At 43.7% G+C, this 27,248-nt stretch overlaps 1 pseudogene; it reads right to left on the bottom strand.

The window, feature by feature from the left end:
* On the bottom strand, positions 1 to 25,482 carry LOC111970365 (serine/threonine-protein kinase 38-like; annotated as a pseudogene).
* Between the last annotated feature and the right edge of the window lie 1,766 nt (positions 25,483 to 27,248).

Raw genomic sequence — 27,248 nt, 5'->3', positions numbered from 1 at the left:
GAGTTGTAAGAAACTTTTATTAAATGATGAAATCATTTTAGCATTTAAAGCTTTTTTCTTTGCAGAGAAATGTGGTTGAGCTGAAAACATTCAAAACACACAGAAGTATTCAATAAGACACACATCTATGCTTAGTATACTGTATGTGTCATCCAGCAGAGAGAAATGATTGTGGTTTATACATGTAGTCATTTGCATATGGATGTTTGTTCTTGTTCAAAAGGAACAGCTGGTGTGAAGCATAATATAACATCTGTTAAACACATCAGCAGACATAATGGAAAGTATTGTACCGCCTGTTTGTCATGTGTACCTTTTCAAACAGCACTACAGTAGTAAGGCTGTGTTTACAAAGGCAGCCCAATCGGTATCTTTATTCCACTTATTGGTCTTTAGACCAATCACATCAGATTCTTTTCACATCAAATCAATTTCAGAGCTGATCTAATTGGTCAAAAGACCAATTAGTGAAAAAAATACCAGAATTGCGCTGCCTGTGTAAACACAGCCTGTGTGTCTATCATTCTAAGCAGCTGCTCAGGGCTTACTTCTCCAGCAACAAAAACACCATAAAGCACACGAGTGAAAACTAGAATGAGTGGAAAACTACACTTCAACGTCATTCAGTCGTCCATCTGGAAAGAAAAATTATTCTAGCAACACTTTACAAAGGTATTATTTCTGGGTAACTATATGGCAATTACCTTTTGTAATTACCTTTAAGTATAAGAAGTTACATAGCACTTAGCATTGTATTCTCTTGAAAATTCTAAGACTTAGAACAAATGGTTAGTGTTCCATAGCTGTACTACATCCAGATGGCATAGTAACTAGATGATTTACTAGTTACTCTAGTAATGTCTCCTGTAGTTATTACTCCAGTAAAGTGAGACCAAGTTTACACACCACACACACAACAACCACACACACACACACACACACACACACACACACACACACACACACACACACACACACACACACACACACACACACACACACACACACACACACACACACACACACACACACACACACACCACACACCTGAAAGTGCTATAAAACACATATGTGAAAGTTGAAATTCCATATTTAGGGAAGTTTTAAAAATGTACACGAAATTCCTGAATAACCAGCGTTATTCATAAAGCAGTGGTACCTCTGGGAGTTCAAAATACTACATGGAAAAAAACTGAAGACTAAAATAAGAATCCTTTCTTTAAATACCAGCTTTAGAAAGACAAGCTGTAAAGAAAATCAAGTAAGTAAGTTGTGAGAGTGACTTCCAGATCTTTCCATCATGCATAGAAACAACTTGACATTAAAAAGGGGGGGATTCAAATGTTAAACTAATGTACAGCTCCTGTAGTTCTTTGGGTAAGGCACAGAAATAGACATGTTAACTTGTTTCAAGGCAGTGTCATTCAGACAGCTCAACATACACACACACAAGCAGCATTAGTTATATCCCTGAAAACTAATACTATTTCAATCCAACAGCATTAAGAATCAAACGTATTGAAAATGTCTGTATTATACAAAATTAGAGAAGATAGATAACTGGGCACAACAAAGGCAGTAAAGGAGAAGTGGTTCTTGCTTATATTTCTAGAGGAGTAGCAAGACCACGATGGAATTTTCTGTCCTTTGTTGAAAATTCTCACTCACTAACTGGTGACATCACAAAAATCCCCAAAATAGAACCCTAAAAATAGCAATCCTCTAACTCCTCCCTTGAAGGCAAGCAGTGATCTGATGACATCACAGGGGAAGTGATACAGACTACTGGGAACCTGCCAGCTCCCAGAGAACAGTAGAGACGTTTTCCTATGAACAGTATGACTGGTTGAGGAGAGGAATGGGGAGAAGGTTCTGGAGGGGCACAAAGGGGGCAGCTCTAAGGCTGTTCAGTGCTGCTGGGAAAGTTAGAGCTAGGCTTCAGCTTTGAGACATTGGGTCCTACTCAATCAAAGCTGCTATCCCGGTTTCTAAGATCAAGTTTTACATTCGCAGAAAGGCCAAACAGTGGTCACAACCATTTATTCACTGGGTATAATGAATCCTGGTTCAGGAGGCCAGCAGGGAATATACTTACCCCATAAACACAGCTTAACTGAACGGTCGAAATAAACTGATATTTTACTTTTTTCATATTTGTGGTAATATGAAATAGAACAGAAGTGAAGTGAAGACATCTGGGTGTTGTGGGGAGGTGAGGGGTTCAGGGGGCCATTGCAGCGCAAGTTATAGGGTCACAGTTCATCTTTTACTTCCCTTCATGTAGGAAGGGATGGCTCCCCTGGCTGTCAGGCCCTCAAAGCGCTTGTAGGTGTAGTTGATAAAGACCCAGTCCTTATTCTTATAGTCAGCCTCCGCTGCAGCTGCTGCTGCTGGGGACTTGGTGGGTGCTGCTGCAGCTTGGGAGAGAGAAGAGGGAGAGGAAGGAGGAAGTGTGAATAGATAAGGAGAAAGGGAGAGAGCTTTATAGTTGATAGTCACAGGGTATACTGTACAACCACACACACACAGTCAGAATAATAATCAACTGAGACACAGGAAAATAGTTTCTGCTGAAACTGTCTGTCTTTCTCTCACCTGTTGGTGAAAGGATGTCTGACTCAGGGAACTCATCGAAGTTTGACGTGTCGTCAATGCTTTTAATCTCAATGGGGATCGCTGCAGGTCTCTCCCTGTGATGGGTGATAAACGCAAAACTGTAGTGAGGCCTGGACATTTGGACCACTGAGGTATAAAAACCTCATTGATTTAGTAGTAGTCCCTGTGTACCTGATGTGGTCATAATCAACTCCCTCAAAAAACAGGTTTCTCTTGATCTCCTCCACTCCTGTCGCCCCGATCCGATGGTCTCCCTCACAGCAAAACCTAAGCAGTATAATAGACATGTTTAGATCCTGAGAACAACCAGAGGGATATAGAAGTGTGCTTGCCATAGATACAGAACTAGCTTGAGATTACATTGTAACCATTTAGTTGATGTTCATTCTTGTCAAGAGCAACATGCTGTACAGTAAGCTACAGAATGCTTATTCATCTCGCTCTATTTTTCAACATGTTGATATGTAGTACTGGTGCTGACCTGAGGATGAGGTCCTTGGCCCTCTCTGAGATAGGTACTTCTGGAGGGAACACCAGAGTCTCCTTCCAGTTCATCACTTTCTTATAGGTTTCCTGGGGCGTCTCTGAACAGAACGGGGGGTAGCCTGGAGATAGAGAGGGACATTTAGACAGCAATCCTAATTCAATCATAACATGCATCAAACTGACATCAATGCATGATTTACACAAATGTTTCAGTTACTAATGCCACTCTTAAGTTAGGGCCTGTGTTTCCAATCAACAGATATCCCTCCTACCAATCAACATCTCATACATGATGACCCCCAGGCTCCACCAATCACAGAGCTTGTTGTATCCGGTCTGCATGAACACTTCTGGGGCAATGTAGTCTGGAGTTCCCACAGTGGAGAATGCCTGAGAAATGGTGAGAGGAGAGGAGAGAGGGAGAGGACAGAGGGGAAAGGAGAGAGGGAAAGGAGAAAGAAGAGAGGGAGAGGAGAGAAGGGAAAGGACAGGGGGAAAGGAGAGAGGGGAGAGGGGAGAAGGGAAAAGAGAGGGAGAGGAAGAGGGGAAAGGAGAGAGGGAGAGGAGAGAAGGAAGGAGAGGGGAGGAAGAGGGGAGGAGAGAGGGGAGAGGAGAGAAGGGAAAGGAGAGGGAGAGGACAGAGGGGAAAGGAGAGAGGGGAGAGGAAGAAGGAAAGGAGAGGGAGAGGACAGAGGGGAAAGGAGAGAGGGGAGAGGAGAGAAGGGAAAGGAGAGGGAGAGGACAGAGGGGAAAAGAGAGAAGGGGAGAGGACAGAGGGGAAAGGAGAGAGGAGATGAGTAGAGAGGAAGAGGGTTAAGGTGCCTGCAGACTAGGTTCTTACTGCAATATTACTGTATGACCCTCTTGAGACGCCATAAGCAACAACATAGCCAGTAACACTTCCTCAAAATAGTAAATCAAGAAATCTGTAATAGATGTTGACGTTTTTGCAGAGGAAGGTCTTAGTTGGAAAAAAACCTTCCGAACATCAAAATGTCACAAATCTCGTCATAATATACTATGCGAACTGGCGCGCCACATTTGAGCTGGGAAGGATGTGACTTTTACATCCATACCCAGACAGTAAAACAACCTCCATAGCCGACAGTAAAACAACCTCCATAGTCCAGACAGTAAACACCTCCAGAGCCGCAGTAAAAAAAAACTTTCCAATAAGTCCCAGAACCAAGTAAAACAACCTCCATAGTCACAGTAACAACCTCTAGAGCCAGACAGTAAACAACCCAGAGCCGACAGTAACACAACTCCAGAGCCCAGACAGTAAAACAACCTCCATAGCCCAGACAGTAAAACACCTCCATAGTCAGACAGTAAAACAACCTCCATAGCCAGACAGTAAAACAAACCTCCAGAGCCAGACAGTAAAACACCTCCATAGCCCAGACAGTAAAACAAGTTCCATAGTCCAGACAGTAAACCCATCCAGTAAACATCCAAGCCCAGACAGTAAAACAGATCTCCAGAGCCCAGAGTAAGAACAACCTCACATAGCCCAGACAGTAAAACAACCATCCATGTCCAGACAGTAAAACACTCCATAGCCCAGACAGTAAAAAACCTCCATACGCAGTAAAACAACCTCCATAGCCCAGACAGTAAAACAATCTCCATAGCCCAGACAGTAAAACAACCTCCATAAGCCGACAGTAAAACAACCTCCAGAGCCAGACAGTTAAACAACCTCCAGAGCCCAGACAGTTAAACAACCTCCATAGTCCAAGACAGTAAACAACCTCCAGAGCCCAGACAGTAAAACAACCTCCATAGCCAGACAGTAAACAACCTCCAAGCCAGACAGTAACAACTCCATAGCCAGACAGTAAAACAACCTCCATAGCCCAGACAGTAAAACAACCTCCATAGCAGACAGTAAACACCTCCATAGCCCAGACAGTAAACAACTCCTACCCAGACAGTAAACAACCTCCATAGCCCAGACAAGTAAACAACCTCCATAGTCCAGACAGTAAAACAACCTCCATAGCCCAGACAGTAAAACAACCTCCATAGCCAGACAGTAAAACAACCTCCATAGCCCAGAACACGTAAAACAATCTCCATAGCCCAGACAGTAAAAACAACCTCCATAGCCCAGACAGTAAACAACCTCCAGAGCCCAGACAGTAAACAACCTCCAGAGCCCAGACAGTTAAACAACCTCCATAGTCCAGACAGTAAAACAACCTCCAGTAGCCAGACAGTAAAACACCTCCATAGCCCAGACAGTAAAACAACCTCCAGACCAGACAGTAAAACAACGCTCCATAGCCCAGACAGTAAAACAACCTCCCATAGCCCAGACAGTAAAACAACCTCCAATAGCCAGACAGTAAAACAACCTCCATAGCAGACAGTAAAACAACCTCCATAGCCAGACAGTTAAAACAACCTCATAGCCCAGACAGTAAAACAACTCCATAGCCCAGACAGTAACAACAGCCCGGCCTCCATAGCCCAGACAGTAACAACCTCCATAGCCAGACAGTAAAACAACTCCAAGCCCAGACAGAAACACAACTTCCATAGCCAGACAGTAAACAACATCCATAGCCCAGACAGTAAAACAACCCTCCATAGCCCAGCAGTAACAACCTCCATAGCCCAGACATAAAACAACCTCCATAGCCCAGACAGTAAAACAACCTCCATAGCCCAGACAGTAAAACAACCTCCATAGCCCAGACAGTAAAACAACCTGTAGCTCACAAGTTAAATTTGCATTACCAGAAAAGTCCTGAATTTACCAAATTAAAATGGAGTCGACCCCAGACGTTTCTCTAACGATGCCATACACTTGCTGCGGAAATGTAACTGACGTAACAGTGAGTGTGCTGTATATCCCCTAACAAGGACAGGACTCCAACCACCTGCACACCAGATGTGTACTGTAGTGTGTCTGTGCTCCTACGCTGGCCTTCCTCACTTCATCCAGAGACTAGTCTCTACCGAACAACAGGCTCTCTAGCGTGACAAAATGCCTTTTCTTTGGAGCTGCTATACTCTTTCACATGAGAGAACACTTTTTCCTATGAGTAAATAAACACAACCAACACGTTTAAAAAACAGAGGTCATTGTGAAACCTTATACTACAGTCATCCCTGTTGTGTTTATGAGGAGGTTTAAGGTAAAGACCGATCCTCCAGCTGAGTAGTAACTGAAGGTATCCAGAGCTCCATGACACCCACCAGCTGTCGTCTGTTCCTCTTCCAGGTCTCTGCTTTCCTCTTGGAGTTCATGTACTGAGATGCTGTAAAGAAAATATTATTAGTCTCAGGCACAACTCAATTACAACTACACACATAGGTGGAAAATGTACGACAAATCATGACAAATAAGTGCCTTCAGAAAGTATTCATACTCCTTGACTTATTCCACATTTTGATGTGTCACAGCCGGAATTCAAAATGAATTAAATAGATTGTTTTTCTCACTCATTTACACACAATTTCCCATAATGAAAATGTGAACAAAATGTATTTAGAAATGTTTGTAGATTTATTGAAAATGAAATACAGAAATGTATAATTCACTTAAGTCAGTCCATGTTAGAATCACCTTTGGCAGCGATTACAGCTGTGAGTCTTCTGGGTAAGTCTCTAAGAGCTTTGCACACCTGTACAATATTTTCCCATTATCCTTTTCAAAATGAATTGCTAGACAAACATTTTCAAAACTGTAACTCGGCCGCTCAGGATCATTCACTGTCCTCGGTAAGCAACTCCAGTGTAGATTTGGCCTTGTGTTTGGAAAGCAGCCTGAACCAGGTTTTCCTAGGATTTTGCCTGTGCTTAGCTCCATTTAGTTTATTTTTTATCCTGAAAAAATACACAGTCCTTTACAAGCATACCTATAATATGACGCAACCACCACTATGCCTGAAAATATGGAGAGTGTATTGTGTGTTGTATTTGCCCCAGACATAACACTTTGTACTCAGGACAAAAAGTGAATTGCTTTGCCAAATGTTTTGCAGTATTACTTTAATGCCTTTTAGCAAACAGGATGCATGTTTGTATTCTGTACAGGCTTCCTTCTTTTCATTCTGTAATTTAGGTTAGTATTGTGGAGTAAGTACAATGTTGCTGATCCATCCTCAGTTTTCTCCTATCACAGCCATTAAACTCTGCAACTGTTTTAAAGTCACCATTGGCCTCGTGGTGAAATCCCTGAGCGGTTTCCTTCCTCTCCGGCAACTGAGTTAGAGTTACTATCTTTGTAGTGACTGGGTGTACTGACACACCATCCAAAGTGTAATTAATAACTTCACCATGCACAAAGGGCTCCCAAATGGCGCAGTGGTCTAAGACAACCTGGTTCAAATACAGACTATATCACAACCAGCTGTGATTGGGAGTCCCATAGGGCGGCGCGCAGCTGGCCCAGCATCACCTGAGTTTGGCCGGTGTAGGCCACCTTTGTAAATTAGAATTTGTTCTTAACTGACTTGCCTAGTTAAAAAATATATATATATTCAATGTCTGCTTCTTTTTTTTTTACCCATCTACCAATAGGTGCCCTTCATTGCGAGGCATTGGAAAACCTCCCTGGTCGTTATTTGAATCTGTGTCTGACATTCACTGCTCAACTGAGGGACCTACAGATAATTGTATGTGTGGGTACAGAGATGAGGTAGTCATTCAAAAATCATGTTAAACACTATTATTGAGTCCATGCAACTTATAATGTGACTTGTTAAGCAAATTTGTATTCCTGAACTTATTTGCCGTAACAAAGGGGTTGAATACTTATTTCAGCTTTTCATTAACTTGTAAAAAATAAAACATTATTCCGCTTTGACATTATGGGGTATTGTGTGTTTAGGCCTACGACAAAAAATCTAAATTCAATCCATTTTATATTCAGGCTGGGAAATACTGAATACTTTCTGAAGGCACTGTATACTGTAAGTTGTATAGTTTTATCAAATGAAATGAATCACGTATGGGTTTATTGTTGTACTCACTGAAGTCATTGGAGATGCTGTGGTTGAGGTTCCTGTAGAACTCTGTCCGATGGGCTTTCTTCAACCCTGTACACAGGCCAAAGTCTGACAGCTTCACATGGCCCTGGAAAACACACACGGTTAGTTGTGCTACACTACTTCCTGGTGATGTTTCAGTAATACTGTGTGACAACACCAGAGAGTGTTTCTGAAATCACACTTCCTGTGGCGACTGTGAAACTGTGTGTGTGGATTTATGAATCTAGACAGGGTCGACAGACAGATCACCACACTATAATGCTGATGTCACTCTCCTGTCTGTGTGTGTGTAATGATGTCATTTCAACCATATTTAAACCTGTGTGTAATGATGTCATTTCAACCATATTTAAACCTGTGTGTAATGATGTCATTCAACATATTTAAACCTGTGTGTAATGATGTCATTTCAACCATATTTAAACTGTGTGTAATGATGTCATTTCAACCATATTTAAACCTGTGTGTAATGATGTCATTTCAACCATATTTAACCTGTGTGTAATGAGTCATTTCAACCATATTTAAACCTGTGTGTAATGATGTCATTTCAACCATATTTAAACCTGTGTGTAATGATGTCATTTCAACCATATTTAAACCTGTGTGTAATGATGTCATTTCAACCATATTTAAACCTGTGTGTAATGATGTCATTTCAACCATATTTAAACCTGTGTGTAATGATGTCATTTCAACCATATTTAAACCTGTGTGTTAATGATGTCATTTCAACCATATTTAAACCTGTGTATAATGATGTCATTTCAACCATATTTAAACCTGTTTGTAATGATGTCATTTCAACCAGGTAGTGTGTATGTGTACCTTAGAGTCCAGCAGTACATTGTCAGGTTTGATGTCTCTGTGTATGAAGCCCATCTGGTGTATAGAGTCTATTGCCAGGACCGTCTCAGCCCACATAGAATGAGTCTCCTCCTCTGACAGAGTATCCTTCTTCATCAGCAACGTCATCATGTCACCTGCAGGGGATGTCACACAGACCATCACACAAGACTGCAAACACACACACCACACACCACCACACACACACACACACACACACAACACACACACCACACACACAACACACACCACACACACACACACACACACACACACACACACACACACACACACACACAACACACACACACACACACACACCTCCAGCAGTGGAGGCTGGTGGAAGGAGCTATAGGAGGATGAGCTCATTGTAATGGTTGGAATGTATATGCATGGAACGGAGTCGACATGTGGTTTCATATGCTTGATGTGTTTGATACCTTCCATGCATTACTTTCCAGCCATGCTCCTCCCACCAGCCTCCACTGACCCCCAGGTAGGAACTCCAGGAGTAAGTAGAGGTTAATCTTGTCCGGAAGCTGTAGAACATCTTGACCACCCACAGACTGTCTGCCTGCACCAGGATGTCCCTCTCAGCCCGGATATGGCCCACCTAACATAGAAATACAACCAGATCACGCACATTAACAGACATATTCTCTCTACACTCATTAGCACTGATCGATTAGTGCTTTTTGAGGTCGGTTTGTTTTCAGTTCGATTATTTAAAAAAATAGTTTTGGTTACGATTATTTTTAACATGAAATGAATTAAGAAATAATGACATTAAAACAATTTCAGATTTATTTATGGGAATCCAAAGGCAAAAATATTGAACATTTAACTGCCAAAACATTGACAGTTTTCCATTGTCTCTGTCAGGTCCACACTGGGCGACATCATAATTACAATATTTCAGTTGTGTGTATAACTTCCTTTTTATTTGATTACTTTATTATTTCCATTCCTTAAAAAATTCATCATCTCTGCTCAGGCAGTAGCAACCAGCCAGCCAGACAACGTTATTCTACTCAGGCAGGAGCAACCAGCCAGCCAGACAATGTTATCTCTGCTCAGGCAGTAGCAACCAGCCAGCAGACACCGTTATCTCTGCTCAGCAGGATCAACCAGCCAGCCAGACAACGTTATCTCTGTTCAGGCAGGAGCAACCAGCCAGCCAGACAACGTTATCTCTGCTCAGCAGGATCAACCAGCCAGCCAGACAACGTTATCTCTGTTCAGGCAGGAGCAACCAGCCAGCCAGACAACGTTATCTCTGCTCAGGCAGGAGCACCCAGCCAGCCAGCAACGTATCTCTCTCAGGCAGGAGCAACCAGCCGCAGACAACCTTATCTCTGCTCAGGCAGGATCAACCAGCCAGCCAGACAACGTTATCTCTGTTCAGGCAGGAGCAACCAGCCAGCCAGACAACGTTATCTCTGCTCAGGCAGGATCAACCAGCCAGCCAGACAACGTTATCTCTGTTCAGGCAGGAGCACCAGCCAGCCAGACAACGTTATCTCTGCTCAGCTAGGAGCAACCAGCCAGCAGACAACGTTCTCTGCTCAGGCAGGAGCAACCAGCCAGCCAGACAACGTTATCTCTAATCAGTCAGGAGCAACCAGCCAGCCAGACAACGGTATCTCTGCTCAGGCAGGAGCAACCAGCCAGCCAGACACGTTATCTCTGCTCAGGCAGGAGCAACCAGCCAGCCAGACAACGTTATCTCTGCTCAGGCAGTAGCAACCAGCCAGCAGAACAACGTTATCTCTGCACAGGCAGTAGCAACCAGCCAGACAGACAACGATATCTCTGCTCAGGTAGTAGCAACCAGCCAGCCAGACAACGATATCTCTGCACAGGCAGGAGCAACCAGCCAGCCAGACAACGTCATCTCTGCTCGGGCAGTAGCAACCAGCCAGCCAGACAACATTATCTCTGCTCGGCAGTAGCAACCGCCAGCAAGACAACGATATCTCTGCACAGGCAGTAGCAACCAGCCAGCCAGACAATGTTATCTCTGCTCAGGCAGTAGCAACCAGCCAGCAGACAACGTTATCTCTGCTCAGACAGTAGCAACCAGCCAGCCAGACAAGGTTATCTCTGCTCAGGCAGTAGCAACCAGCCAGCCAGACATGTTATCTCTGCTCAGGCAGGAGCAACCAGCCAGCCAGACAACGTTATCTCTGCTCGGGCAGTAGCAACCAGCCAGCCAGACAACGTTATCTCTGCTCGGGAGTAGCAACCAGCCAGCAAGACAACGATATCTCTGCACAGGCAGTAGCAACCAGCCAGACAGACAACGCTATCTCTGCTCAGGCAGTAGCAACCAGCCAGCAAGACAACGATATCTCTGCACAGGCAGGAGCAACCAGCAGCCAGACAACGATATCTCTGCACAGGCAGGAGCAACACCAGCCCAGACAACGTATCTCTGCTCAGGCAGTAGCAACCAGCCAGCCAGACAACGTTATCTCTGCTCAGGCAGGAGCAACCAGCCAGCCAGAAAACATTATCTCTGCTCAGGCAGTAGCCACAGCCAGCAGACAATGTAATCTCTGCTCAGGCAGGAGTAACCAGCCAGCCAGACAACGTTATCTCTGCTCAGGCAGGAGCAACCAGCCAGCCAGACAACGTTATCTCTGCTCAGGCAGTAGCAACCAGCCAGACAGACAACGCTATCTCTGCTCAGGCAGTAGCACACAGGCAGCAAGACAACGATATCTCTGCACAGGCAGTAGCAACCAGCCAGACAGACAATGCTATCTCTGCTCAGGCAGTAGCAACCAGCCAGCAAGACAACGATATCTCTGCACAGGCAGTAGCAACCAGCCAGCCAGACAACGATATCTCTGCACAGGCAGGAGCAACAGCCAGCCAGACAACGTTATCTCTGATCAGGCAGTAGCAACCAGCCAGCCAGACAACGCTATCTCTGTTAAGACACTAGCAACCAGCCAGCCAGACAACATTATCTCTGCACAGGCAGTAGTAACCAGCCAGCCAGACAACGTTATCTCTGCTCAGGCAGTAGCAACCAGCCAGCCAGACAACGCTATCTCTGCTCAGACAGTAGCAACTAGTCAGCAATACACGTTATATTTGCTCAGACACTAGCAACCAGCCAGCCAGACAACGTTATCTCTGCTCAGATACTAGCACACGCCAGCCAGAAAACGTTATCGCTGCTCAGGCAGTAGCAACCAGCCAGCCAGACAACGATATCTCTGCACAGGCAGGAGCAACCAGCCAGACAGACAACGTTATCTCTGCTCAGGCAGTAGCAACCAGCCAGACAGACAGCGTTATCTCTGCTCAGACAGTAGCAACCAGCCAGCCAGACAACGTTATCTCTGCTCAGGCAGTAGCAACCAGCCAGCCGACAACGTTATCTCTGCTCAGGCAGGAGCAACCAGCCAGCCAGACAATGTTATCTCTGCTCAGGCAGGAGCAACCAGCCAGCCAGACAATGTTATCTCTGCTCGGGCAGTAGCAACCAGCCAGCCAGACAAGTTATCTCTGCTCGGCAGTAGCAACCAGCCAGCAGACAACGATATCTCTGCACAGGCAGTAGCAACCAGCCAGACAGACAACGCTATCTCTGCTCAGGCAGTAGCAACCAGCCAGCAAGACAACGATATCTCTGCACAGGCAGGAGCAACCAGCCAGCCAGACAACATTATCTCTGCACAGGCAGGAGCAACAGCCAGCCAGCCAACGTTATCTCTGCTCAGGCAGTAGCAACCGCCAGCCAGACAACGTTATCTCTGCCCAGGCAGGAGCAACCAGCCAGCCAGACAACGTTATCTCTGCTCAGGCAGTAGCAACCAGCCAGCCAGACACGTTATCTCTGCTCAGGCAGGAGCAACCAGCCAGCCGGACACGTTATCTCTGCTCAGGCAGGAGCAACCAGCCAGCCAGACAACGTTATCTCTGCTCAGGCAGGAGCAACCAGCCAGCCAGACAACGTTATCTCTGCTCAGGCAGGACAACGCCGCCAGACAAGTATCTCTGCTCAGGCAGGAGAAACCAGCCAGCCAGACAACGTTATCTCTGCTTAGGCAGGAGCAACCAGCCAGCAAGACAACGATATCTCTGCAACAGGCAGTAGCAACCAGCCAGACAGACAACGCTATCTCTGCTCAGGCAGTAGCAACCAGGCAGCAAGACAACGATCTCTCTGCTCAAGCAGGAGCAACCAGCCAGCAAGACAACGATATCTCTGCACAGGCAGTAGCAACCAGCCAGACAGACAACGCTATCTCTGCTCAGGCAGTAGAACAGCCAGCAAGACAACGATATCTCTGCACAGGCAGTAGCAACCAGCCAACCAGACAACGATATCTCTGCACAGGCAGGAGCACCAGCCAGACAGACAACGCTATCTCTGTTAAGACACTACAACACAGCCAGCCAGACAACATTATCTCACAGGCAGTAGCAACCAGCCAGCCAGACAACGTTATCTCTGCCAGGCAGTAGCAACCAGCCAGCCAGAGAACGCTATCTCTGCTCAGACAGTAGCAACTAGTCAGCCATACAACGTTATATCTGCTCAGACACTAGCAACCAGCCAGCCAGACAACGTTATCTCTGCTCAGATACTAGCAACCAGCCAGCCAGACAACGATATCTCTGCACAGGCAGGAGCAACCAGCTACCAGACAACGTTTCTCTGCTCAGGCAGTAGCAACCAGCCAGCCAGAACGGTATCTCTGTGTGCTCTCCATACTGTACTGTCATTAGTCATCATATTTAGCTAGCTTAGCTGCCTAAGTATGCTGCAGAGCTGTCTTGACAAAATCATTTGACTAGTTCTCCAAGTAGATAAGGCATAATTTCACGAACTGTCTCTATTCTCTCTCTCACCGTTGTGGTGTACATTCCTCTCTCACCGTTGTGGTGTACATTCCTCTCTCACCGTTGTGGTGGTCATTCCTCTCTCACCGTTGTGGTGTAACATCCCTCTCTCACCGTTGTGGTGTATATCCTCTCTCACCGTTGGTGAACATTCCTCTCTCACCGTTGTGGTGTACATTCCTCTCTCACCGTTGTGGTGTACATTCCTCTCTCACCGTTGTGGTGTACATTCCTCTACCCCCGTTGTGGTGTACATTCCTCTCTTACCGTTGTGGTGTACATTCCTCTACCCCCGTTGTGGTGTACATTCCTCTCTCCTGCTGTCTATGTGGTCTGTGTGTATCTAACCCTACTACCACCATGAGGAAATGCAGGTAAAGGAGGAGTTGTCGGTCATCAAGAGGGTGCTGCAGCATCTGTAAATAGCCCATCTGTAAATAGCCCATCCAATCTACCTACCTCATCCCCATATTGATTTTATTTTATTTACTTTTCTGCTCTTTTGCACACCAGTATCTCTACTTGCACATCATCATCTGCTCATTTATCACTCCAGTGTTACTCTGCTAAATTGTAATTATTCGCTCCTATGGCCTATTTATTTCCTTCCTCCTCATGCCTTTTGCACACATTGTATATAGACTTTCTTTTTTCTACTGTGTCATTGACTTGTTTATTGTGTTATTGGCTTGTTTATTGTTTACTCCATGTGTAACTCTGTGTTGTTGTCTGTGTCACACTGCTTTGCTTTATCTTGGCCAGGTCACAGTTGTAAATTATAACTTGTTCTCAACTAGCCCTACCTGGTTAAATAAAGGGYAAAAWAAATAAAATTGAGAACAGACTCTAGAGACTCCTAGAGAAGCTGCTATTCTTTCTTTTTGCAACATGAGATCACTATCAGTTAGTATGTGGAACATTCAGGGCCTAAACTCATCAACCTTTGGACTGAAGAGTTTAGCACTGGAGTTAAATCTTAAAGATGTTGACGTCATCATTCTGCAGGAGACATGGTGTAAGGCTGACATTGTCACTCACTGTCCCACAAGCTACAGAGAGGTAATTGTGCCATCACAGAAACACAGCTCTGTCAATAGAGGCAGAGACTCTGGAGGATTGATTGTTTGGTACAAATCCGAACCACTAAATCTAATTGATCCCCTCAAAATTTGTAAATATCACATTCGGTTAAAACTGAAAGAAAAAGAGATATTCCCCACCCTTGAGGAACAGACGTGCCATTTCCAGGCTCAGGAAAATGTGCTCATCTGTGGGGACACAAATGTGCACACAGGAACATTACCTGATCTAACGACCACAAGAGGGGACAGCTTTATTACAGGCCATACTGTTTCTAACTGTCTTAATCTCCCCCATAGAAACAACAGTGACAGCACCATCAACAAAAACGGAAGGGATCTGTTGAAGCTTTCGAAGCCTGGGTCTGTACTTAGTCAATGGTGGGTTATGGGAGTACTCTTCGGGGAGATTACCCTATTGCTCACTTCTTGACCACAGCATAGTAGACTATATGATTACAGACATTGACCCTTTCTCTCTCAGCTCATTTACCGTCAAGCCACTAACACCTCTGTCTGATCACAGCCAAATTACCTTGTTCCTCAAAAAAACAGACATGGAAATAACCACACATTCACAGCTCAGACGAATACCAGAAAGCAACCAGTAACCAAAAAATCCAAACACTGTTAGATAATTTTCTGGATACCACACCCACTCAGAGTAAAGAAAACTATATATTCAGGCAAACTGCAAAAGAAGCACAACTGATATTGATTTTTTTTTTTTACCCAAAAAGACCACAGATGACAACTGGTTTGAGGCAGATTGTAAAAGTATAAGGAAAAAACTTAGAACACTATCCAACCAAAAGCACAGAGACTCAAATAATTGTGAATTACGCCTTAATTACTGTGAGACTTTAAAACTCTATAAACGTACACTCGTAACCAAAAAAGCACAGTACAACAGCTGACACTAATTAAGGAGTCCATAAACACATCAACTTCTGGAAAATTGGAAAAACCTAAATAAAAATCGAAACTAGAGGAATTAGCGATACAAAATGGACAACCCATTTTTAAAACACTGTTCAAATTGACACAAACGCAGAACAACGCCAAATTCATGAGAAGTTGAATGGATTAGAAAATGCTATAAAGGACAATGAAAATCCATTGGACTCCCCAATTTCTGACCAGATGCTGAATAAGAAACTTCAGGCCCTCAAAAATCTAAAAAAGCATGCAGACCTGATGGCATCCTAAACGAGATGCTCAAACTCACTAGTGCAACATTTCAATTGGCTATATTAAAACTGTTTAATTTGATCCTGAGTGTAGGTTATTTCCCTGACATCTGGAATCAAGGACTCATAACCCCAATCTTTAAGAACGGAGACAAATTTGACCTTAACAATTAGAGGCATTTGTGTGAACAGTAACCTGGGGAAGGTTTTCTGTAGTATTATACATGTAAGAGTTCTAAACTTCCTTAATAAGRACAATGTCTTGAGTAAAAGCCAAATTGAATTTATACCAAAACATTGCATGACCGATCATATAGACACCATAGACACCCTGATAGATAAACATGTCCACCAAAATAATACCAAAATATACGCTTGCTTTATCGACTTCCAAAAAGCATTTGACTCTATATGGCATACAGGACTGTTCTACAAAAGTATTGAAAATGGTGTAGGGGGTAAAATATATGACATAATTAAATCAATGTATACTGTCAATACGTGCAGCATTAAAATTGGCAAGAAAACAACAMAATTATTTAACCAGGGGCAGGGCCTTCGCCAGGGTTGCAATCTGAGCCCTGCACTCGCCAATATTWACATCAACGAATTGGCCACTATTCTAGAAAATCCGCGACGCCTGGTGTTAGTCTCCACAATTCAGAGGTTAAATACCTGCTCTTCGCAGATTACCTGTGCCTGCTGTCACCCACAGCACATGGCCTACAGCAGAGCCTAGACCTGTGAGAGCATTACTGCCAGACCTGGGACCTGGTAGTAAACCCCAAAAAGACAAAAATAATGATTTTCCAGAGAAGATCAAGATCTCAGGGAATTAGTTCTCAATTGGTACAAAATATATAGAGTACTGCACACACTGCAATTACTTAGATTTAAAAATGAGCTCAATTGGACACCTTAATGAGGCAGTGAATGAATTGAGAGAGAAAGCACGCAGGGCATTCTACGCCATTAAAAAGCAAATTCAGGCCTCCCGAGTGGCGCAGTGGTTTAAGTGTGCCACTAGAAATTCTGGGTTCGAGTCCAGGCTCTGTCGTAGCAGGCCGCGACCAGGAGACCCATGAGGCAGCGCACAATTGGCCCTGCATCGTCRGGGTTAGGGGAGGGTTTGGCCGGCAGGAATGTCCTTGTCCCACGGCGCACTAGCGACTCCTGTGGTGGGCCGGGCGCAGTGCATGCTGACACGGTCGCCAGGTGTACAGTGTTTCCTCCAACACATTGGTGCGGAAGGCTTCCGGGTTAAGTGGGCATTGTGTCAAGAAGCAGTGCGGCTCGGTTGGGTTGTGCTTTGGAGGACGCACGGCTCTCGACCTTCGCCTCTCCCGAGTCCGTACGGGAGTTGCAGCGATGAGACAAGACTGTAACTACCAATTGGATACCACGAAATTGGGGAGAAAAAGGGGTAAAAAAACAAACATTTTCAATAAAAAAAGCAAATTCTAATTGAAATACCTATTAATATTTGGCTAAAACTAATTGAATGTGTCATTGAACCAATGGGGGGGACACTCTTGACCCTAACAGCTACAGACCTATATCTATCCTATCCTGCCTTTCTAAGGTCTTCGAAAGCCAAGTCAACAAACAGATTACCGACCATTTCGAATCCCACCATACCTTCTCCGCTATGCAATCTGGTTTCAGAGCTGGTCATGGGTGCACCTCAGCCACGCTCAAGGTCATAAACGATATCTTAACCGCCATCGATAGGAAACAATACTGTGCAGCCGTATTCATTGACCTGGCCAAGGCTTTRGACTCTGTCAATCACCACATCCTCATCGGCAGACTCGACAGCCTTGGTTTCTCTAATGATTGCCTCGCCTGGTTCACCAACTACTTCTCTGATCGAGTTCAGTGTGTCAAATCGGAGGGTCTGTTGTCCGGGCCTCTGGCAGTCTCTATGGGGGTGCCACAGGGTTCAATTCTTGGACCGACTCTCTTCTCTGTATACATCAATGATGTCGCTCTTGCTGCTGGTGATTCTCTGATCCACCTCCTGTCTCTTATACACATCTAGATGTGTATAAGAGACAGGTACAAGACCCTGCTAGGTAAAGTCCCCCCTTATCTCAGCTCGCTGGTCACCATAGCAGCACCTACCTGTAGCACGCGCTCCAGCAGGTATATCTCTCTGGTCACCCCCAAAACCAATTCTTCCTTTGGCCGCCTCTCCTTCCAGTTCTCTGCTGCCAATGACTGGAACGAACTACAAAAATCTCTGAAACTGGAAACACTTATCTCCCTCACTAGCTTTAAGCACCAGCTGTCAGAGCAGCTCATAGATTACTGCACCTGTACATAGCCCATCTATAATTTAGCCCAAACAACTACCTCTTTACCTACTGTATTTATTTATTTATTTTGCTCCTTTGCACCCCATTATTTCTATCTCTACTTTACACTTTCTTCCACTGCAAACCAACCATTCCACTGTTTTTTTTTATTTTTTTACTTGCTATATTGTATTTACTTCGTCACCATGGCCTTTTTATATTTTTATTTATTTATATATATATTTTGTTTGCCTTCACCTCCCTTATCTCACCTCACTTGCTCACATTGTATATAGACTTATTTTTCACTGTATTATTGACTGTATGTTTGTTTTACTCCATGTGTAACTATGTGTTGTTGTATGTGTCGAACTGCTTTGCTTTATCTTGGCCAGGTCGCAATTGTAAATGAGAACGTGTTCTCAATTTGCCTACCTGGTTAAATAAAGGTGAAAGAAAAACTTTTTGCACTTTATGACAGCGAGGTGTGGGGTCCACTTGCAAAACAAGATTTCCCCCAATGGGACAAACACCCCATTGAAATCCTGCATGCAGTGTTCTGTAAGATTCTCCGACATGTCCAGAGGAAAACTACAAACAATGCATGCAGGCCAGAACTAGGCCAACACCCACTAATAATAAAAACTAAAAAAAGAGCAAATAGGTTTTAGAAAAATCTAAAATACAGTGACCCCCTCTCATATCATTACCAAGCCCTGCAATGCCAAGAGCTGAGCAAAGAAAATAGTCCCCTCATCCAGCTGGTCCTGGGGCTGTTCACAAACCTATTCTACTAACACACTGAAGCCTCAGGACCAGAACATCCAGTCAATCAGAATAAACCAAATTACAACACAGTCAAAATAAAACTACATTGCTTATTGGGAAACACAAGCACAAAGCAAAATGCAGTGCTATCTGGCCCTAAATCGACAGTTCACCGTGGCTAACTATTTAACTATGGATACTGATCAAAACCTTGACAAAGTACAGGCTCAGTGAGCACAGCCTTGCCATTGAGAAGGGTAGACACAGGAAAACCTGGCTCCCTGTAGAGAAAAGGCTGTGCAACCACTGCACCACAGCAGAACCTGAGACAGAGCTGCATTTCCTGACAATTAAAACAAAAACAAAAAAAATAGAGAGTGTAATTTCCCCAAATTTGAAACCCTTATTCAAGGTTTCAAAGACCTCTCTGATGAGAATAGGCTACCCGTCCTGTTGGGGGAGGACGCAGAGAGCTGTGGGTTGGCAGCGCACTACATTGCTGCCTGCCATAAGATGAGGGACAGTGTCTGGCAGASCAACCAACCTGCACATGTCCTTTATGCTTATTGCTATTGTTCAACGTATGGTTATTTTGACCCTTGATTATTGTTGTTACTCTTGTCTCGTTGACAATATTGTAAATCTCCAAAGTAAGTTTGGCAATATGTACATTGTTACGTCATGCCAATAAACCAAATTGTATTGAGAGACAGAGAGCGAGACGGAGAGAGAGAGACAGACAGAAGGGAAAGACGGAGAGACAGAAGGGGGAGACGGAGAGAGAGAGACAGACAGAGAGAGACAGAAGGGAAAGACGGAGAGACAGAAGGGGGAGACGGAGAGACAGACAGAGAGAGACAGAAGGGAAAGACGGAGAGACAGAAGGGGGAGACAGAGGGAGAGACAAAGAGAGACCGAGAGAGACACACACCTGTTCCTTCTCCAGCATGTCGGCCTTGCGCAGGATCTTCATGGCATAGATGTGACCTGTGTCCTTCTTCTGGACCAGACGCACCTGGAAGTCAGGGGACAAAGGTCAAAGTTGAGCCAACATGGCAGCAAGAAGTTCACGAGGTCATAGCCAATGCAAGGGCATTTACACTACCGTCATCAATACATTTTCTGAAACAGTGGATTAGGCAGTTGTGCGATTTTCATGTTCAGACTGTGAAATGATAACTATGGTAACATTGTAAAATGGTAACTAATTACACAATAATAACCTAGTTAGAATTCTAATAGCTCCATGTATGCTTACCTCTCCAAAAGCTCCTCGACCAATCACCTTGAGGGACTCAAAGTCATCCAATCCCAGCCTGGTTCTCTTCAGCCTCAGGAACTCTGTCTCCTTACGCGCGTGCTGGGAGCGCCGAATACGCTTCTGCAACACAGGTTGTGTGTAAGTGTGTGTGTGAGCACGTGTGAGCACGTGCCACTGCTAGAACTATACTCACCTCTTCATCAGGCAGCCCCTCCTCCTCCATCACCATCTCTAGCTTCTGTTGCCTGGCAACGAAATAGGGGTTGAGGGTCAAGAGGCAAAGGTTAGGGTCAAATATGCTGATTCAGGAAGACACTTCCCAACCTGCAGCTCCATACTGATCACTACACTACCTGCTGTTTCATTTCTACAGGATAGTTATGGAGGAACGGTAACATATTTGGAATGGCCCATTCATACATTCTCAAAGAGAAACAAACCATAAACGTTGGTGGGTAGGTTGAGCTGTGACCAATGTTCCCTCTAAGCTGCATGTGAGTGCGGGCGCACAGCTCCCCCGGGACTGCCTCGCAGAAGAAATAGCAGCCCGCGTAGAGAAGCACGAGATTGAAGTACACTCAACTTTCTAGAGTTTTCCCCGTTAGTTAACACTATCAACGTTTCCCTTTACTGTGGGAATTGTGATKGAATCAACACAATAAAAGCCACTTTCAATGCAACAAACCGAAACAAAATAAACTATGCAAGACTTAGCATGCAAAACTAACTATGCAAGAGTTTTTGTTGTAAGCAGAACAGAGTAGGATTCTATTGCATTGACAGGCACAACTGAGGCCTGTACTCTTCACAGACCGGTAAGCCATAACCAGTAAGACCTGCAGATGGCCTATATGCAAATAGACCATTGCCATATATGGATCTGTGCCATTCACTTTGAACTGGACTGTGTTTACAGCATGAGAAGTCGTGAGTTGAGCCGCGTGTTTTGAGATCAAAGCTAGAGCTACATGTAGCCAGGTGTGTACATTTGACCTTTACTAGTTAGTAAGTTATTAACATAGTTATAGATCATTTGTAGTCAGCAATGGGGGAGTGGTTGCTCCTTACAAGATCACAAAACATGTGCATTTCTAGCCATCTTTGAAAAGCAAGTCAGGTAAAGAACAGTGTTGTATTTTGGCTTGAATAAGCTATATAGCCAATAGGCAGAAGGTAGCATTATTTGTCTGATTCTCTGTAATAATGGTATGGGAATAATGATGCATTTTATTTTGTGGTTTCTTGCATCAAACAACACAACAACATTTTCAGTCACCTCCTTGTCTGAAAGACAAGTGGAATAAACAGGTTAATGTCAAGCCATGATGTTTTTTTCAAAAGTCTCATGGAATGTAGGCCTACATTGAACACCACATAATGGCTGCTACTGTAGGCTGTAAAATTCAACAGCTATTTCCATGTAAAAATGTTATGGGATGCATTTTCTCCATAGTTTTTGATGGTAGGCCACTCTGGTAGGCCTACATTATGATCAAATACCCACAGTAGCCAACTTGACCAAACGGGTACAGCTTCAGTGTTCACAGCAAACGCGCGCCGGAAGTTGCACAGAATTTTCACAACATTCAAGTTTGCGCTCAGCAGACCTTAAATTTGGTCAGTGCCGAAATGTTTTTGAGGGAACATTGGCTGTAACTGGGAGTTTGCTTTGGGCATAACTTCCTTTTCAGACCTCTGTAACAGCTTCTAGCCCCTGAGCTAACTGTATAAAACACTGTCTCTCTCATCCTTCCTCTTTCTCAACCATACACATACTCTCTTCCTAATAAGGGGTTTCCATAAAGAAATGGTGTGATAAAGTTACACTCCTCCAACACACACACACACACACACACACACACACACACACACACACACACACACACACACACACACACACACACACACACACACACAATTTCCTCCACCAGGCAGTGTGGGGCTTTAAGCAGAGAGAGACCACGTGATGTGTCACACCTCTACTCTCTTCTCCTCTTGTTTGTGGCAAGCCACTGTGCTGCCTTCTTAGCTTCTGACATGTTTTCAGGAATCATCTTTGCTTTTCAGAGTTCCAGTTTGTGTGAGCATGGTGCAGAACACCCACCTCATCTCTCTCTCCTCATGCTGGTCTATCAGGTTACAGTAGAAGTTCTCCAGGGTCACCATAGCCATGTTCACTCTCTCCTTGGTGTGGTTACTCATCGAGGAACATGAGGAATGACCCCTTGTTGCCATGGTTACCTACCTACACACACACACACACACAAATTGGAGCACACATTAGTGTAAAGTGTCCTATGCCCTACTGTCTACAGATGTCCCCTATTATGTAGCTTCCAGCAGGTCACCACATCTCTCTGATGGATATGAGTGATAGATAGCATAACTGATGACGCTAAATTGAACCACAAATTCACTATAAAAATGATACCAAATTGATTCATAAATTTTCATGCCTTTCAAATATCATACCATGAAAAGATGCCCATATTATGCCAACTTAAAAGATGGGGTAAAATAATTGGTTATTCTATATTACAGTGAACTTTGAGTGCATATAAGCAAAGTTTTCCACAAACAAAATGGCAGGTATTACATCATTAATACGGTGTGATGACTTTTGCATAATTCAATTCTAATTCAATTTTAACACAGTAAAAATGGATGCTAAATATTTTCATGTGTTCCACTAGTAGATCAATAATACAGTGTGATGAACATGAGGGTGCAAAGCTGTCATCAAAGCAAAGGGTGGCTACTTTGAAGAATCTCAAATATATTTGTAAAAGTTAGGGCAGGGAGGAAGGGGTGGGTGGGATATGTGCTTATAACCACGAATATTGCTTGATTCCAAATGGACACCTACTCCCTAGGCACTTCAAGTAGATCTTCTCTAGTCCACTCATGTAGTCACCTATACAATTATTGGCACCATTCACAAACCAATTGTTAATTCACCACAAAATCAAAATTTTGCAATTTCCATCTCAGTCTCCTGACTTTATTCCCATTTCAAACCTGTGGTTTCAATTAAAGAGGGGGGCCCATAAGCGCAGACGAGGGATATCAAGGATCTGGAAAGAACCTGTATGGAGGAATAGAGGAATACAGATGGCTCCTAATGTGTTCCCTGCCCGGCCAAACTGAGCAATTGGGGGATAAAGGCCTTGGTCAGGGAGGTGACCACGAACCCGATGGTCACTCTCACAGAGTTACAGAGTTCCTCTGTGGACATGGGAGAACCTTACAGAAGGACAACCATCTCTGCAGCACTCCACCAATCAGGCCTTTATGGTAGAGTGGCCAGACGGAAGCCCTCCTCAATAAAAGGCACATGACAGCCCACTTGGAGTTTGCCAAAAGGCACCTAAAGACTCTCAGACCATGAGAAACAAGATTCTCTGGTCTGATGAAACCAAGATTTAACTCTTTGGCCTGAATGCCAAGCATCACGTCTGGAGGAAACCTGGCGCCATCCCTACGGTGATGTATGGTGGTTGTTTCAGCGGCAGGGACTGGGAGACTAGTAAAGATCGAGGCAAAGATGAACGGAGCAAAGTACAGAAAGATCCTTGATGAAAACCTGCTCCAGCGCACTCAGGACATTCAAGTCTCTCTTCTATATATATCTATATATATATACACTGCTCAAAAAAATAAAGGGAACACTTAAACAACACAATGTAACTCCAAGTCAATCACACTTCTGTGAAATCAAACTGTCCACTTAGGAAGCAACACTGATTGACAATAAATTTCACATGCTGTTGTGCAAATGGAATAGACAAAAGGTGGAAATTATAGGCAATTAGCAAGACACCCCAATAAAGGAGTGGTTCTGCAGGTGGTGACCACAGACCACTTCTCGTTCCTATGCTTCCTGGCTGATGTTTTGGTCACTTTTGAATGCTGGCGGTGCTCTCACTCTAGTGGTAGCATGAGACGGAGTCTACAACCCACACAAGTGGCTCAGGTAAGTGCCACTCATCCAGGATGGCACATCAATGCGAGCTGTGGCAAGAAGGTTTGCTGTGTCTGTCCATTTTCATTCCAGAGGTCAACTTTTCTCCTGGTATCCCTCATTATAAATAATGTACAGTTCCTAACCGGTTTTAACATAGTTGTAGCCAACAGTAATTTGCAGTGACAGCACGTTTGAGAGAGGGAGTAGCCCCCCGACGTTCCTATGCTGTCCCTTAGACAACATAGTCACATTAATTTATATAAAGCTCCACAGTGGAGTCACCTCTTCCTGGAGAGATTTAAACTGTTATGAAAACGTCACGCCAGGGTAAGCCTACACGAAACACTGTCCTTATTTTAAATGTTTCTAAAATCCCCTATGGGAAAAATGAATGGTCGAAAAACATTTCCTTGTTTAACCGCTAGGTGTTATGGGTATTATGACTCATACTGTTGTATTCTGTGGACAAAACACACACATATGTCCCCTGTCTCTTTCGCGAATGTTGAATAGAATTCAATTTTAACTTGTTATCCGCCGATTTCTTCATTTTGTGTGTAGAAATTTGAGACAAAGTATCCACAGCAAAGTACTTTCAAACCGAATCTAAAACGAGGGTCTGTGTGTGTGGCTATCACGATTTGTATCACTTGAAGCACACGCACAAGACGGAAGTACCGCGATGCATGAACAACTTCAGTAGTTGTACAAAACTGAACTCAACAGCGTTTGGAGTAAACACCATAGAGCCTTTGTTTTACTATTAAAGACTAATGTGATCACAGTGTGATTGTCAGTCAAGAGAGAGGAGCCTTTGTTTTACTCTTACGTTATCTAACATGATCACAACTTCCTAAAGTAGCCTAAATCTCAATATCTCGCACGCAAAGTATCAATAAAACAACGTTCATAAAGTAAGTTCGTGTGGTACATCTACAACGTGTACATGATCATTGTCAAATTAAATGTTACTCTCACCTCCTCCGTTATGGCATTAATCGTTCAAATTCAATTCGGATCTGCTCCCCTCGTCTGATGACGTTCGGTATCCACTCGTAATTACGGGAAGTGAAGTGCCCCTCCCCGCGGAGTTCCAAATTATCCCGGGCCTTTACCAGGGCCATGGTCGGGTGGGCTACTAGGATCATATTCAGGTAATGAAGATGTTGATAGTCTGACCCTTAGAATTCAAAGAGGAATGGCAGAATTATTTTGGTTTCAACTATTACTATAACATACCCTACTATGTGATGAAACCTCAAAGATCAATTCAAATTGTATTTGTCACATGCGCCGAATACAACAGGTGTAGTAGACCTTACCGTGAAATGCTTACTAAAAAAAGATTCACAATCTCTGTAAAAAAGTGTCCTACATACTCGTTTTTATTATCCATTTGCTTATTTCATCCTTTGACATTCACGTGGTGTACAGGTCTGATCATCATATGATAATTTATTTTGAGTGATACTCTTGTCTATTGTTTGTCTCAGGTGTAACGTGTGCGTTTCCAACGATACTTATTCCTGCGTAATACTACTACCATCATGGTGATGTGATATGTCTGCAATAAAGTAACCTTGAAAGCCCATTTTGTTTGAAGGCAGGTCAGTAACTGTTTAATTATCATAAATCCGCTTAACAAATATCAGCGGCACGCAACAATTCAATCTCGAACAAGGTTATGACATTATTTGTAAATGCTGTCTTTTTTACACACAATGAAAAATGCAGGTTCGACGTTCTTGAACGCACCTCACGCTGGGTTCTCGACTGCGACGGAAGGGGCGGTGTTTTTCCGACAGTGTTATCATCAACCAAAGATTATGGATATGCTGACAAGATAGGTCTACATGTCTTTCAGCCCCAACAATGGGAACATAATAACAAATCATTTGTAGACTGCAAGAAGCCTAAACATATATAATATTTGACTAAAACATAATTTCAAACATTGCTTACATTTTTATATGATCACGTGTCTCTCTTATTCATGTAAATACTTGGGAAACAGATTTCCTAACTTAAAATCAATTGGAGTTGATTTCCTGGTGTTTTTACATTTGTTTTATATCCAACAATGAACATTTAAAAAAAAAAAAMAATACATAGTTTTTCTGCTCAGTAAACTTGAGGGGCCAAATAAAATCACCTGTGGGCCAAATTTTGCACACGGGCCGCCAGCTGGGGAACCCTGTGCTACGCTATAATCTCATGCCATGAATAGCCATCTTGAGACAACTCTGACATAGTGTTTTTTCTCAAAGTTGCCAGGATGTCATGTGTTCTACTTATATCAGTACACTTGTAAAAACGTATATTTGATCAAATAAACCTCACGTAGCAAATAATCCATTCATTTTATTGTTGACCAAATTTGACACTCTCATTGACCTCCATACCAAAACTCCTTGCTTGGTACGCTACCTGCTGGAGGGAGACAGATTTTCTGCCGAGTTGGGTCTCTCTCTTCTTCCTCTCTGCATCAACTTTGCAATTGGGCTACTTTGAAAACGAATGTGCGGATGAAAATGTATTGGGTTTTTGGGCTACTTCTAAATTGCACCGCTACCGCCATGTAATTTCTCTTGTTTAGAAAAACAAATCTATTTATTTCACTGTGACCTGATACTTCTGACTATCAGGCAGTGATGCAGGCTATAGAGTACCAGGTGGACAAGGTGACTTTTATCAATATATTCACCTGTATTTACCCCCCAAAAATGTAATGTTAATTAGCTGCTAATTTGGCTATCATAAAGAACTACAAATGCCATGATGATCTGGGCAAGACTACCGAATCGAGGCAAAGGTAAGATTTTCTGGATTAACAATCTAATATTAGCTAAATGTAGTAATGAATAAATTGGCTACATTT

Source organism: Salvelinus sp. IW2-2015, linkage group LG11, assembly GCF_002910315.2.
Source record: "Salvelinus sp. IW2-2015 linkage group LG11, ASM291031v2, whole genome shotgun sequence".
NCBI classification, from domain to species: Eukaryota; Metazoa; Chordata; class Actinopteri; order Salmoniformes; family Salmonidae; genus Salvelinus; species Salvelinus sp. IW2-2015.
The sequence above is the reverse complement of the archived record's forward strand: the minus strand, read 5'-3'. Positions and strand labels throughout refer to the sequence as shown.